We start from the raw sequence: 12,100 nt of genomic DNA, 5'->3' as shown, positions 1-12,100 counted from the left end.
AAGGGCAGCCCTGCCGGAGTATAGAGATGGTTCAGTGTTCCACGCCTAGGACGAAACCCGCATTGTTCCTCCTGAATCCGAGGTTTGACTATCGGCCGAATTCTCCTCTCCAGTACCCTGGCATAGACTTTTCCGGGGAGGCTCTATGCCAGAGCCCGACTCTGGATGGCTTAATCTGGAAGCAAGGGCTTGTGCTCCTAAGCAGAAGCTTAAATGTGCCTTAACAAGTTTCACCATTTCGAACGCCCTTCGGATATGGAGAGACGTTAAACTGTATCTTAAGATTCCAGCTGAACTCACACTTTTCTCACCTATTGCTTTTAATCCTGACTTCCCTATATCTCTGCAAAATATCGGTCTTTCAGTCTGGTCTAAGTTAGGGATCTCGCAATTATCTTGTCTCTTTTCAGGCGAGGCATTAAAATCCTTCCAAGAAATATTGTACCAATATAGTATACCACAGTCCCATTTCTTCAAATACCTTCAGCTGAGTCATTTCATAAAACCGCTGTTTGATAATGGTAAGCTGAGACGTGATCTTACTGACATAGAACAAGTTATAATAAAAAACGATCTCTCTAAGCGGTTAATATCTAAAATATATAATGCCTTGGTTGATCCGTGTACTTCCTCCTTAGATAGCTTGAAAAAAGTGTGGGGAAAAGACCTAGGCCACGGAATTACCGATATGGACTGGTCCACCATATGTAACAATTTGTTCCCTAAATGTACATCTTTGGGGATTCACAAACTCAACTTTAGATTTTTTAACAGAGTTTACCTTACACCTTCACGTCGAAGAAAGATTTACAAAGACTCCTCCGATCTCTGTTTTAATTGCAAGAAACACAAAGGAACATTCCTTCACTGCTTATGGTATCGTGACAAAATCTTTTCTTTTTGGACTAAAGTACATCAATTTTTACAAAGGCTCCTTAAGTTAAAATTTTGTTTCTCGTTGGAATTGTATCTGCTGTATAGTGGAATTGAGACTGTGTTTGACTTCCACACAAGGAAACTGTTTTTAAATTTGGTGTACCTGGCAAAGAAATGAATAATGTTATCGTGGTCTTCTCCTCAGGCACCTTCTGTTAAAATGTGGTTGTCTCAAATGTCCATATTACTTCCACTTGAGAAGCTCACTTAAGACATACACTAAAAGTCTAATGACTTTTGGCAGATATGGACACCTCTCTGGTGCCACATTAACAACCTCTCTTGATCCTCTGTGCTACAGTGTACATTTTGTTACTTGCCTAAATGTGCTATCTATTTCACCTGATAGTCCATTTTTAATTGATTTTTATTGTATACTTGAGACTGTATCGCTATGTTTATGTACATCTGAGTAACCGACCAATAAAAAAATATATTTAGCTGCAAGCAGCCATTCCGGGGTCAAGCCGATCAGATGCGCTCAGAACATGTCGCTGATGAACCATACCAAGTTTCGTAGCGATATAGCATTGTTTATAAAATTTCGTTGCCACTAGGTGGCGCTGTCACAAAACGTTGCATGTACCCTCAGGTCATGATTGTAATGACATTTACCAAGTTTCATGTCGACACGCATAAGTTTTGCGAACATACAGCTGCACGTCTGTTTTGGCATGCTCGCCGCCATGTATGTTGCGACGGTTTGGTATCGTTAAACTCAGCATACCTCAAGGAGTCTAATAACACTGCCTTCATGATTTTAGACTAAAGTTTGCAGTAGTTATAAGCGAAAATAGCTGTTTTTAAAATCTTGTGACCACTAGGTGGCACTGTCACGAAACGTTGCATGCACCCTCAGGTCATGACTATAATGACATACACCAAGTTTTGTGTCAACACGCATAAGTTTTGCAAAGATACAGCCTCACGTCTGTTTTGGCGTGCTCGCCACCACACAAAATGGCCGTCCGAAAACCGTTTGGTATCGTTTGACTTGGCATGCCTCAAGAAGTCTAACACCTCCTTCATGATTTTAGACTCATGTTTTCAGTCATTATAAGCAAAAATAGCTGTTTTTAAAATCTCGTGACCACTAGGTGGTGCTGTCACGAAACGTTGCATACACCCTCAGGTCATGACTATAATGACATATACCAAGTTTTGTGTCGACATGCATAAGTTTTGCGAAGATACAGCCTCACGTCTGTTTTGGCGTGCTCGCCACCATGTATGTTGCCACGGTATATGAGAAGGCATTGGTCTATCAAAAAGCTTTTGATAACTTTTTGTCTACGGTGTCTCTAGATGCAAGATACCAAAGGACATGCAAATCGGACAAACGGTCTAGGAGGAGTTCGACAAAGTACGTACTACGAAAAATTCAAAATGGCAGAAAGGTATTCATGAAAGAAATGATGTCATGTGGTGCATTCGATTCGGCATGAGCAAAGGATCCAAAATATGCAAGAACTGTGTCTCTAGGCCTTACCAGTCAGCAGTTATGAACATGAACATAATTGGATGTTTGGACTGTTGGTGGCGCTAAAGGGTTTGAGCTAGACACACCAAAGTTGCTAGAATAACTTCTAAGACTGGCCTCTACATGTGTGCCAAATTACATAACTTTCCTACATACGGTTCTATGGGCTACCATTGACTTCAATGGAAGAAGAGGAATAATAATAATAATAATAATAATAATAAGAAGAAGAAGAAGAAGAAGAAGAAGAAGAAAACCGACAATAACAATAGGTGTCTACGCCCCTTCGGGGCTTGACCCCTAATAATAATAATAATAAGAAAACCGACAATAACAATAGGTGTCTACGCCCCTTCGGGGCTTGACCCCTGAATATAGCTGCAAGCAGCCATTCCGGGGTCAAGCCATTCATATACGCTCAGAACATGTCGCTGATGAACCATACCAAGTTTCGTAGCGATATGGCATTGTTTTTAAAATCTCGTTGCCACTAGGTGGCGCTGTCACAAAACATTGCATGCACCCTCAGGTCATGACTATAATAACATATCCCAAGTTTCGTGTCGACATGCATAAGTTTTGCGAACATACAGCCTCACGTCTGTTTTGGCGTGCTCGCCGCCATGTATGTTGCGACGGTTTGGTATCGTTTGACTCAGCATGCCTCAAGGAGTCTAACAACACCTCCTTCATGATTTTAGACTAAAGTTTGCAGTAGTTATAAGCGAAAATAGCTGTTTTAAAAATCTAGTGACCACTAGGTGGCACTGTCACGAAACGTTGCATGCACCCTCAGGTCCTGACTATAATGACATATACCAAGTTTCGTGTCGACACGCATAAGTTTTGCGAAGATACAGCCTCACGTCTGTTTTGGCGTGCTCGCCACCACACAAAAAGGCAATCCGAAAACCGTTTGGTATCCTTTGACTCAACATGCCTCAAGTAGTCTAACAACACTCCCTTCATCATTTTAGACTAAAGTTTGCAGTAGTTATGAGTGAAAATAGCTATTTTTAAAATCTCGTGGCCACTAGGTGGCGCTGTCACGGAACGTTGCATACACCCTCAGGTCATGACTATAATGACATATACCAAGTTTTGTGTCGACACGCATAAGTTTTGCGAAGATACAGCCTCAGGTCTGTTTTGGCATGCTCCCCACCATGTATGTTGCCACGGTATACGAGAAGGCATTGGTCTATCAAAAAGCTTTTGATAACTTTTTGTCTAGGGTGTCTGTAGATGCAAGATACCAACGGACATGCAAATCGGACAAACGGTCTAGGAGGAGTTCGACAAAGTAGGTATTACGGAAAATTCAAAATGGCGGAAAGGTATTCATTACAGAAATGATGTCATGTGGTACATTCGATTCGGCATAAGAAAAGGATCCAAAATATGCAAGAACTGTGTCTCTAGGCCTACGAGTCAGCAGTTATGAACATGAACATAATTGGATGTTTGGACTGTTGGTGGCGCTAAAGGGTTTGAGCTAGACACACCAAAGTTGCTATAGTAACTTCTAAGACTGGCCTATACATGTGTGCCAAATTACATAACTTTCCTACATACGGTTCTATGGGCTGCCATTGACTTCAATGGAAGAAGAGGAATAATAATAATAATAATAATAATAATAATAATAATAATAATAAGAAGAAGAAGAAAACTGACAATAACAATAGGTGTCTACGCCCTTTCGGGGCTTGACCCCTAATAAGAAAACCGACAATAACAATAGGTGTCTACGCCCCTCGGGGCTTGACCCCTAATAATAATAAGAAAACCGACAATAACAATAGGTGTCTACGCCCCTTCGGGGCTTGACCCCTAATAATAATAATAATAATAATAAGAAAACCGACAATAACAATAGGTGTCTACGCCCCTTCGGGGCTTGACCCCTAATTAAAATTTTAAAAAAAAGAAAGAAAGAAACTGATGTAATGAGCAACAGACACTGAACAGATTGGCAAAGAAAAGCAACAGCAGCTGATGCTAGAATGAAAATTGGCTCAACAAAACCAAAAACAGTCACTAACACTACCTTCTAGAGGACAGGGGTGACTGTCTGGACTTAAAGATCAAAAATATAGAGGTCATATTGCAAGGTACAACAGTCACTAACATCCTATCAGTCCACATTGTTGTTTATGTGAAAGCTGGAAAACAGAAAAGGTTAGTATGAAGGTTTGCCTAATAACCTCCTCACACAGCATTTACATACATGTTGGGCTTCATGTTGTCTTCAAAAGTCCAAACTGTACAGCAGACTGAACCCCAGCAAGAACATACTGCTTGCACTTATTTTGACATTACCATTTCTTGGAGTGATTTTTTTTTTCTCTGTATGTGTAAGTGAAGGAGAAAAGTAGAAGTGAGTAAAGATAAGATAAGATATAGCTTTATTCGTTAATAAGGTTTTAGTAACATACCTGTACATTGACCGTGCAGTGTGAGAGACTGGGTTGTTAAACTAGTTTCAGATTGATTCTAGGCCTTACTGGCACAAAGTTACAGAGGCTAGAATGGAAGGTTTTCATTTCCGCCTGGGTTGTTTACCTGATAAACTGATTAATCTTCTTTTTCTGGAACATGTTAGGGACCAAATAACAACTGTGGGTCATAGCCACATGTCTTGGCTTTCACCAAAAAAAATTCAAGTCAAAAGACCCAAAAATGGCTTCAATAAAAATATTTTTCTACGGACATGGTCGTCTGGTCCAGCAATTTTGTGTACTTATTTACTGTATAACTTTGAATTAAAAGACTGCATGCTCAGTTTGAAAGGCCTAAAACAAGCAGAGACTCTCTGTCTACTACTCTGGTGTGAAAACAGGCCTGTAACTTGACACCCAGAGCTGTGAGAGTGACAAAAGGTCAAGGATTACGCAAGAATTCTTCTGCGCAGCTTTTTCACGCAGATCCTGGCAGAGGAGACGCAGCATGTTGCATATCGTTGGAATCGTCTGCTTATTGGCTAAAGAGCTGTATAGGACCCGGCCCATTTCATTGCTATTGGAAGGAGTAATTGTCAGTCAAAAGCGGGTTCCCAAAAATGATGTCATGACATCATTGGCTTCTCAGCCGTCTATCTCTGCAATACAAGCAAAGCTTGTTTGGTTCGTTAGGCCCTGGGCTATAAATATGACGTAAATTTAGAATTTTTTTAATACCCCAATGAGAAGTTAGAGCGGCAAAACAAGATGATGGCGCACTACTGTTTCCAGTTTTCGGAACACAAACGGAATATTTGCGGCGCGACCAAAGCGTTTCGGATTAAAAGGCTTACAGATTCCAGTTCCTTGGACCTGTGTGGATTTTTGTGGAATATTTGTTTTGGAATATATTACCCCAGTGAAGAAAGGGAAGCGTCTAAATGTAAGGGAAAAACCGGTCTAGCGCCACCTAGGTCAGTTTTCTCCAAAAAAAATTTCTAATAGTATGAAGGCTGTGAATCATATTATGCTTTGTGTGTGGGCTTAAAAAATATTGAGAGTATAAACTTTACTAGGTAAATAGGTTTTTTCGTGTTTTTAGAGGATTTGATGCTTTAAAGATGAAATGAAGCTTGTTTCTGGGTCATCCCCTAGTGGTCACTTTGACGCGACCCGTAAGAGGTTTTAAAGCAGTTAAAAGAGCAGTGACTTTAGCTTTAACTGAACAGGTCATTTATTTATTCTGTAACTGATGACCAGGTAAACGGTATAATATACATCTTTGTTGTGGGACATGATGCCCATCTTTAAATTAGATTAGCATGTTTTGTGTGTTCATTAGTATTTTTATGATTTTAACTTTAAGGTGAATTGTTAAACCAAATACAGGGTTTTACTCTTACACACCACTTTTATTTGTTTAAACAGAAATGTCTCCGTCTTTCTGAGACTCGAAGACGGAGACATTTCTGGTTAAACATATAAAAGCGGTGGGGAGACAATGTGTCTGGTCAGTGACTGAAATCTAGACTAGCTAAATTAAGTTAATAGATATCTACACTAGATGTCTCCTTGTATACGGCAGTACACTGGAACGAATGCGTCAATAGAGCCGCCATCTTGGTACAGGGGACCCCCTCCTCTTAATGCATTAGCGTCAATGTAGGCAAAGAAATAAAATCACCATAAATCGTCATGAATGCCATTTTCTTTTTTTCTTTTTTTTTTGATCGTTCCAACTGTCAGACATGTATTTATCATTAAGTCCAGAGAAAATTTAAGGTTTTGATATTAAGATAATCTACTTTTTCACAATATAATGTATAGTGCTAGTAGGTGTACGTTTATTACTTACATTCTTCCACTTGAGTAAACTTCACATGAACAATCACTACTTACCTTATAGCCTACTGCATGCAACACTGCTACAATGGTGTTACTATACTTGTTCATTTAAACATTTAAATTGTATTGGTTTAGTAAATATGATACACAGAAATTAGAGACTTTCTTGGTGTTGAGGGACCAGGTGAGGTTCTCTGCCAGGTGAGCAGCAATTAATTTGATGCTCTTGATGATCTAGACAGAGGATATTCAGCAGAAAGTGGTTGCTTTGTTCTCTCTCGATGACAATCTTCTCATTTGTTTTGTAATATTGAGAGGCAGGGTGTTAGCTCGAGACCAGGCTGTCAGCTGCTGCACCACCTCTCTGTATCGTTCTTGCCAATGAGACAGAAAACAGTCGTGTCAAACTTTAACCAGTGAAGTGCTCTGAAGTGTCAAGTGACAAGACGGGGCATTTCAGGGTCCAGTAAGTGTCCACTTGCTTCTCCTCTGGATATACATCTGTAAAACACAGAATCATAAATAAACCATCTCTAAAAGGAAAATGTACTTTAGTGCTTGCAAACTGTGGAACTCTTTCATGACTTCTAAAAGTCTGTGTTTTATACACCTGGATTAAGAAAAAATGAGAAGAATAATCAAGGAAGAGATTCAAAATTCAGGGAAGTGTGCTGAAGTCTGATGGCAAATGAGGAATTTAATTTTAGAAATATTATGAACTTCTGGCTGAAATCTGTCGTTTGTCATCAAGATGAATCTGATTGCTTTCTATACTTTTTAGGATATACTTTTTAGGATATACTATACTTTTTGCAAAGTGTTATATTTGATTGAAGCATAAATTAATATTCAATCCCTTTCTATATGAGATAATAATCGGGGTCATACAAACTATCAGGAGAATTAGCAGGTATGTGAGATCAGTGATTAAGGGTTTGGGTCAAGGAATGAAATTCTAATGTTTAGGATGAAACGTCTGGCGTTTAGAAACTATAAAATTTCACTGAGGCCCTCTAGTGGCTGGCTGCAGTATAACATCTAAACTCATTCCCATGTTACAGAATGGAACCAAAAATCCATTTTAAGTTACACATAACGTTCTTGTTATTGTTCTGTATGAATTTTCCAACACGTACTTAAAGCTCTAGAGATTAAAGTAGCAAACACCCTAAGGGAACACTGCAAGGAAAAACTGTTTGAATTATCAATAGGATGAACTTTTTAATAACAGAAAAATAATCCCAAAAACTTATTTGAGGGAAATTTTATTATGGGAATGAGCGGAGTAAAGTGTAATAAAAACCAGGTAACACACGACTTCAGATATTTGATCCAATCTTTTATAGTCATAGGCTTGGATTTACAATGGCGCTAAATACTGCCCTCCAACGGTGAACATTATTCACTACAACATTATTCAATGACTTTATGGCTGATTCTTTAGCTATTTTAAAAGATGTGGGATCAATTCAACAGCGACTTCTTGGATCCTTCTAACAGCAGCCAAGATTTTTATTTAGTTAACGTTAGTTATCCCGTAACTAGTTAGAAAGAAACTGTGTGTATATAGACTGTGTATATAGACTGTGTATATAAGCTGTGTGTGTGTAACGAACGCAGGGAATAAAAACGGGCCCAAATGCAGGATAAAAGACGAAACAGAGACACAGGCTTGAGACAGGACGACAACAACAGGACAAAACAAAAGACAAGGCTCAAGGCAACGCGGCTCAACCAGATAAACAGGACAATCAGAAACATGAGGAACAGGTGTGCAGAAAGAAAAGTCAAGTCAAGTCAAGAAGCTTTTTATTGTCATTTCAACCATATATAGCTGTTGCAGTACACAGTGAAATGAGACAACGTTTCTCCAGGATCAAGGTGCTACATAAAACAAAGACAGGGCTAAGGACATGTAAGTAGTCTTAGCCACATAAAGTGCAACTGTGCAACCTGGTGCAAACAGTGCAGGACAAGACAAGCAAGACAGTGCAGGACAAAAGACAGTGCAGGACAAAAAACAGTGCAGACATTAAGTTACAAGACAATACAAAAAGTACAAAAAATGCAATACACAAAAGACAATAAACAGTAACAGAAACAGCGCCGACCGACCGGTGTAAATACTGAATGTTCAAACAGTATTTTGTGCAGTAAAAGAATGAACAGCAGCAGGTTCTTAGCAGCAGGTCCTTTGGATTATATATGGAGTTGTGCAAAAAACAGCAGATGACTGAGATATTGTCCAATATGTGCAAAAACAGCAGAAAAGTGTGCAAAACAGTGTGTGTGTTTTGTGAGGGTCTGTGCAGTCCATACAGATGATGTGTGTGTATGTTGTGCTCAGTATAGTACAGTTCGGTTATTGAGAAGTCTGATGGCTTGTGGGAAGAAACTGTTACGCAGTCTGGTCGTGAGGGCCCGAATGCTTCGGTACCTTTTTCCAGACGGCAGGAGGGTGAAGAGTGTGTGTGAGGGGTGTGTGGGGTCATCCACAATGCTGTTGCCTTTGCGGACGCAGCGTGTGGTGTAAGTGTCCATGATAGAGGGAAGAGAGACCCCAATGATCTTCTCTGCTGTCCTCACTATCCGCTGCAGGGTTTTGCGATCCGAGATCGTACAGTTCCCAAACCAGACAGTGATGCAGCTGCTCAGGATGCTCTCAATGGTCCCTCTGTAGAACATGGTCAGGGTTGGGGGAGGGAGATGTGCCTTTCTCAGCCTTCGGAGGAAGTAGAGACGCTGCTGGGCTTTCTTGGTGATGGCGCTGGTGTTGAGTGACCAGGTGAGGTTCTCCGCTAGATGAACACCCAGAAATTTGGTGCTCTTGACGATCTCTACAGATGATCCGTCGATGTTCAGCGGAGAGTGGTCGCTCTGTGCTCTCCTGAAGTCCACAACCATCTCTTTAGTTTTGTCCACATTCAGAGAAAGGTTGTTGGCTCTACACCAGGCAGTTAGTTGTTGTACCTCCTCCCTGTATGCTGACTCGTCGTTCTTGTTGATGAGACCCACCACGTTCGTGTCATCGGCGAACTTAATAGTATGATTCGATCTGTGCATTGCTGCACAGTCGTGAGTCAGCAGAGTGAACAGCAGTGGACTGAGCACGCAGCCTTGAGGAGCTCCAGTGTTCAGTGTGGTGGTGCTGGAGATGCTGTTCCCGATCCGGACTGACTGAGGTCTCCCAGTCAGGAAGTCCAGGATCCAGTTGCAGAGGGAGGTGTTTAGTCCCAGCAGGCTCAGCTTCCCAATCAGGTGCTGAGGGATGATTGTATTGAATGCTGAACTAAAGTCTATGAACAGCATTCGTACATAAGTGTCCTTATTGTCCAGATGGGTGAGGGCTAAGTGGAGGGCTGTGGTAATGGCATCGTCTGTGGAGCGGTTTGGACGATACGCGAACTGTAGGGGGTCAAGTGAGGGTGGTAGCTGGGTCTTGATGTGCCTCATGACGAGCTTCTCGAAGCACTTCATAACTATGGGTGTGAGTGCAACGGGACGATAGTCATTGAGGCAAGACACTGTAGACTTCTTTGGGACAGGAACGATGGTGGTAGTTTTGAGGCATGTAGGAACAACGGCGCTGCTCATTGAAATGTTGAAGATGTCCGTAAAGACATCCGCTAGCTGTTCCGCACATTCTCTGAGCACCCTGCCAGGAATGTTGTCTGGTCCAGCAGCCTTCCGTGGGTTAACTCTGCATAGAGATCTCCTCACGTCGGCCGTGGATAGACAGAGTACCTGGTCGTCGGGACGAGGGATGGTCGTCCTTGGCGTAACGTTGTTCTGTACCTCGAACCGAGCGTAGAACTCGTTCAACGCGTCTGGGAGGAAGGCATCGCTATCACAAGCAGGTGAAGCTGTCTTGTAGTTTGTGATCGCCTGTATGCCCTGCCACATGCGCCGGGTGTCTCCGCTGTCCTGGAAGTGGCTGTGGATTGTCTGTCTGATGGCTCGGGACAGTTTGGCCCTTGCTGTTCTTAGGGCCACCCTGTCCCCTGTTCTGAAGGCTAGGTCCCTAGACCTCAGCAGAGCACGCTCATTAGCATTCATCCACGGCTTCTGGTTGGGGCGTGTAGTGATGGTCTTGGAAACGGTCACGTCATCAATGCACTTGCCGATGTAACTGGTCACTGCTGACGTGTACTCCTCCAAGTTGACGGAGTCGCCGTTGGTTGCAGCCTCCCTGAAGATATTCCAGTCAGTGCACTCAAAGCAGTCCTGAAGAGCAGAAGTGGCTCCTGCTGGCCAGGTTTTCACCTGCTTCAGAACCGGTTTTGAGCGTCTGACGAGTGGTCTGTATGCAGGAATTAGCATAACAGTGATGTGGTCTGAGTAGCCGAGGTGGGGGCGGGGCTCCGCACGGTACGCGCCGGGAATGTTTGTGTAAACAAGATCCAGCGTGTTTTCACCTCTCGTAGCAAAGTCCACATGCTGATGGAATTTAGGGAGCACTGACTTAAGATTTGCATGGTTGAAATCTCCGGCGATGATAAAAAGTCCGTCGGGGTGAACATTCTGTAGGTCGCTAATAGCTCCGTATAGCTCACTTAGCGCCTCTTTAGCATTAGCGCTAGGAGGAATGTAAACTCCGACAATGTAAACAGTAGTAAATTCCCGTGGTAAATAAAATGGTCTGCATCTAACAGTCACAAACTTTACTGACGATGAGCAGTAAGTAGAAACAAGCACAGAGTTCTTGCACCATTCCGTGTTGATATAAACACACACACCACCACCGCGAGTCTTACCGCAAAGAGCTGCATTTCTGTCGGCTCTAAATGAAGTTAGCCCGTCCAGCTGAATGGCGGCGTCCGGAACTCTGTCGCTGAGCCACGTCTCCGTGAAAACAAACACACAGCAGTTTCTAACCTCTCTCCGTGTAGAGCGTTCGAGTCGGATGTAGTCCAGTTTATTGTCCAGGGAGCAAACGTTGGATAGTAGAATGGATGGGAGAGCCGGCCGGCTAGGGTTTGTTTTTAGCCTAGCACGGACGCCCGCTCGCTTACCACGCTTCCGCTTCCTCGCGAACCGCTTTCGGCGTCCCCTCCCCTGGTCTCTGGTATCAGGCGACACCGGGGACTGGAGGCCTGGTCTCCGCAGCAAGCCGAGGTCACGAAGCCTAACCAGTACATCATCGTGCAGGTTGGTTGTTACACGATTTCTGTACTTTATTAGGTCCTGGTGTTTGTATACATGTTTGTGAACATGAACACCGCTGTCTCTGGCATCCATGTAGAAGCAATGGTCGGGCTCAAAACCGTAAATAAAAACTTAAAAACGTAATTAGCACCGTATTGAATCCGGAGAGGCCGCTGCGTGCTACTGCCGCGCCGCCATCAGTCACGCAAAAGAAGCAGGCAGGAAGAGACAAGGGCGGGGCAGACACGTGACA

The 12,100-nt window shown here is 42.6% G+C and overlaps 1 protein-coding gene across 5 annotated transcripts in view; it reads right to left on the bottom strand.

Moving 5' to 3' along the window:
• Positions 1-12,100, bottom strand: part of LOC113634630 — a 121,769-nt gene that overhangs the window by 45,511 nt on the left and 64,158 nt on the right. For 3 of the 5 annotated variants that reach the window (XR_007140114.1, XR_007140107.1, XR_007140113.1), the window contains exon 1: positions 4,647-4,998. The exons of 1 other annotated variant lie outside the window; for it this stretch is intronic. The gene's annotated coding sequence lies outside the window, so the exon portion shown is untranslated. Of the gene's footprint in view, positions 1-4,646; positions 4,999-12,100 lie in introns of those variants that run through there. One more of the 5 variants, XR_007140111.1, reaches the window with a different exon arrangement.

Source organism: Tachysurus fulvidraco, chromosome 1 (genome assembly GCF_022655615.1).
Source record: "Tachysurus fulvidraco isolate hzauxx_2018 chromosome 1, HZAU_PFXX_2.0, whole genome shotgun sequence".
Classification (NCBI taxonomy): domain Eukaryota; kingdom Metazoa; phylum Chordata; class Actinopteri; order Siluriformes; family Bagridae; genus Tachysurus; species Tachysurus fulvidraco.
Note: the sequence above shows the minus strand (reverse complement) of the source record. Positions and strands in the feature narration are given on the sequence as shown.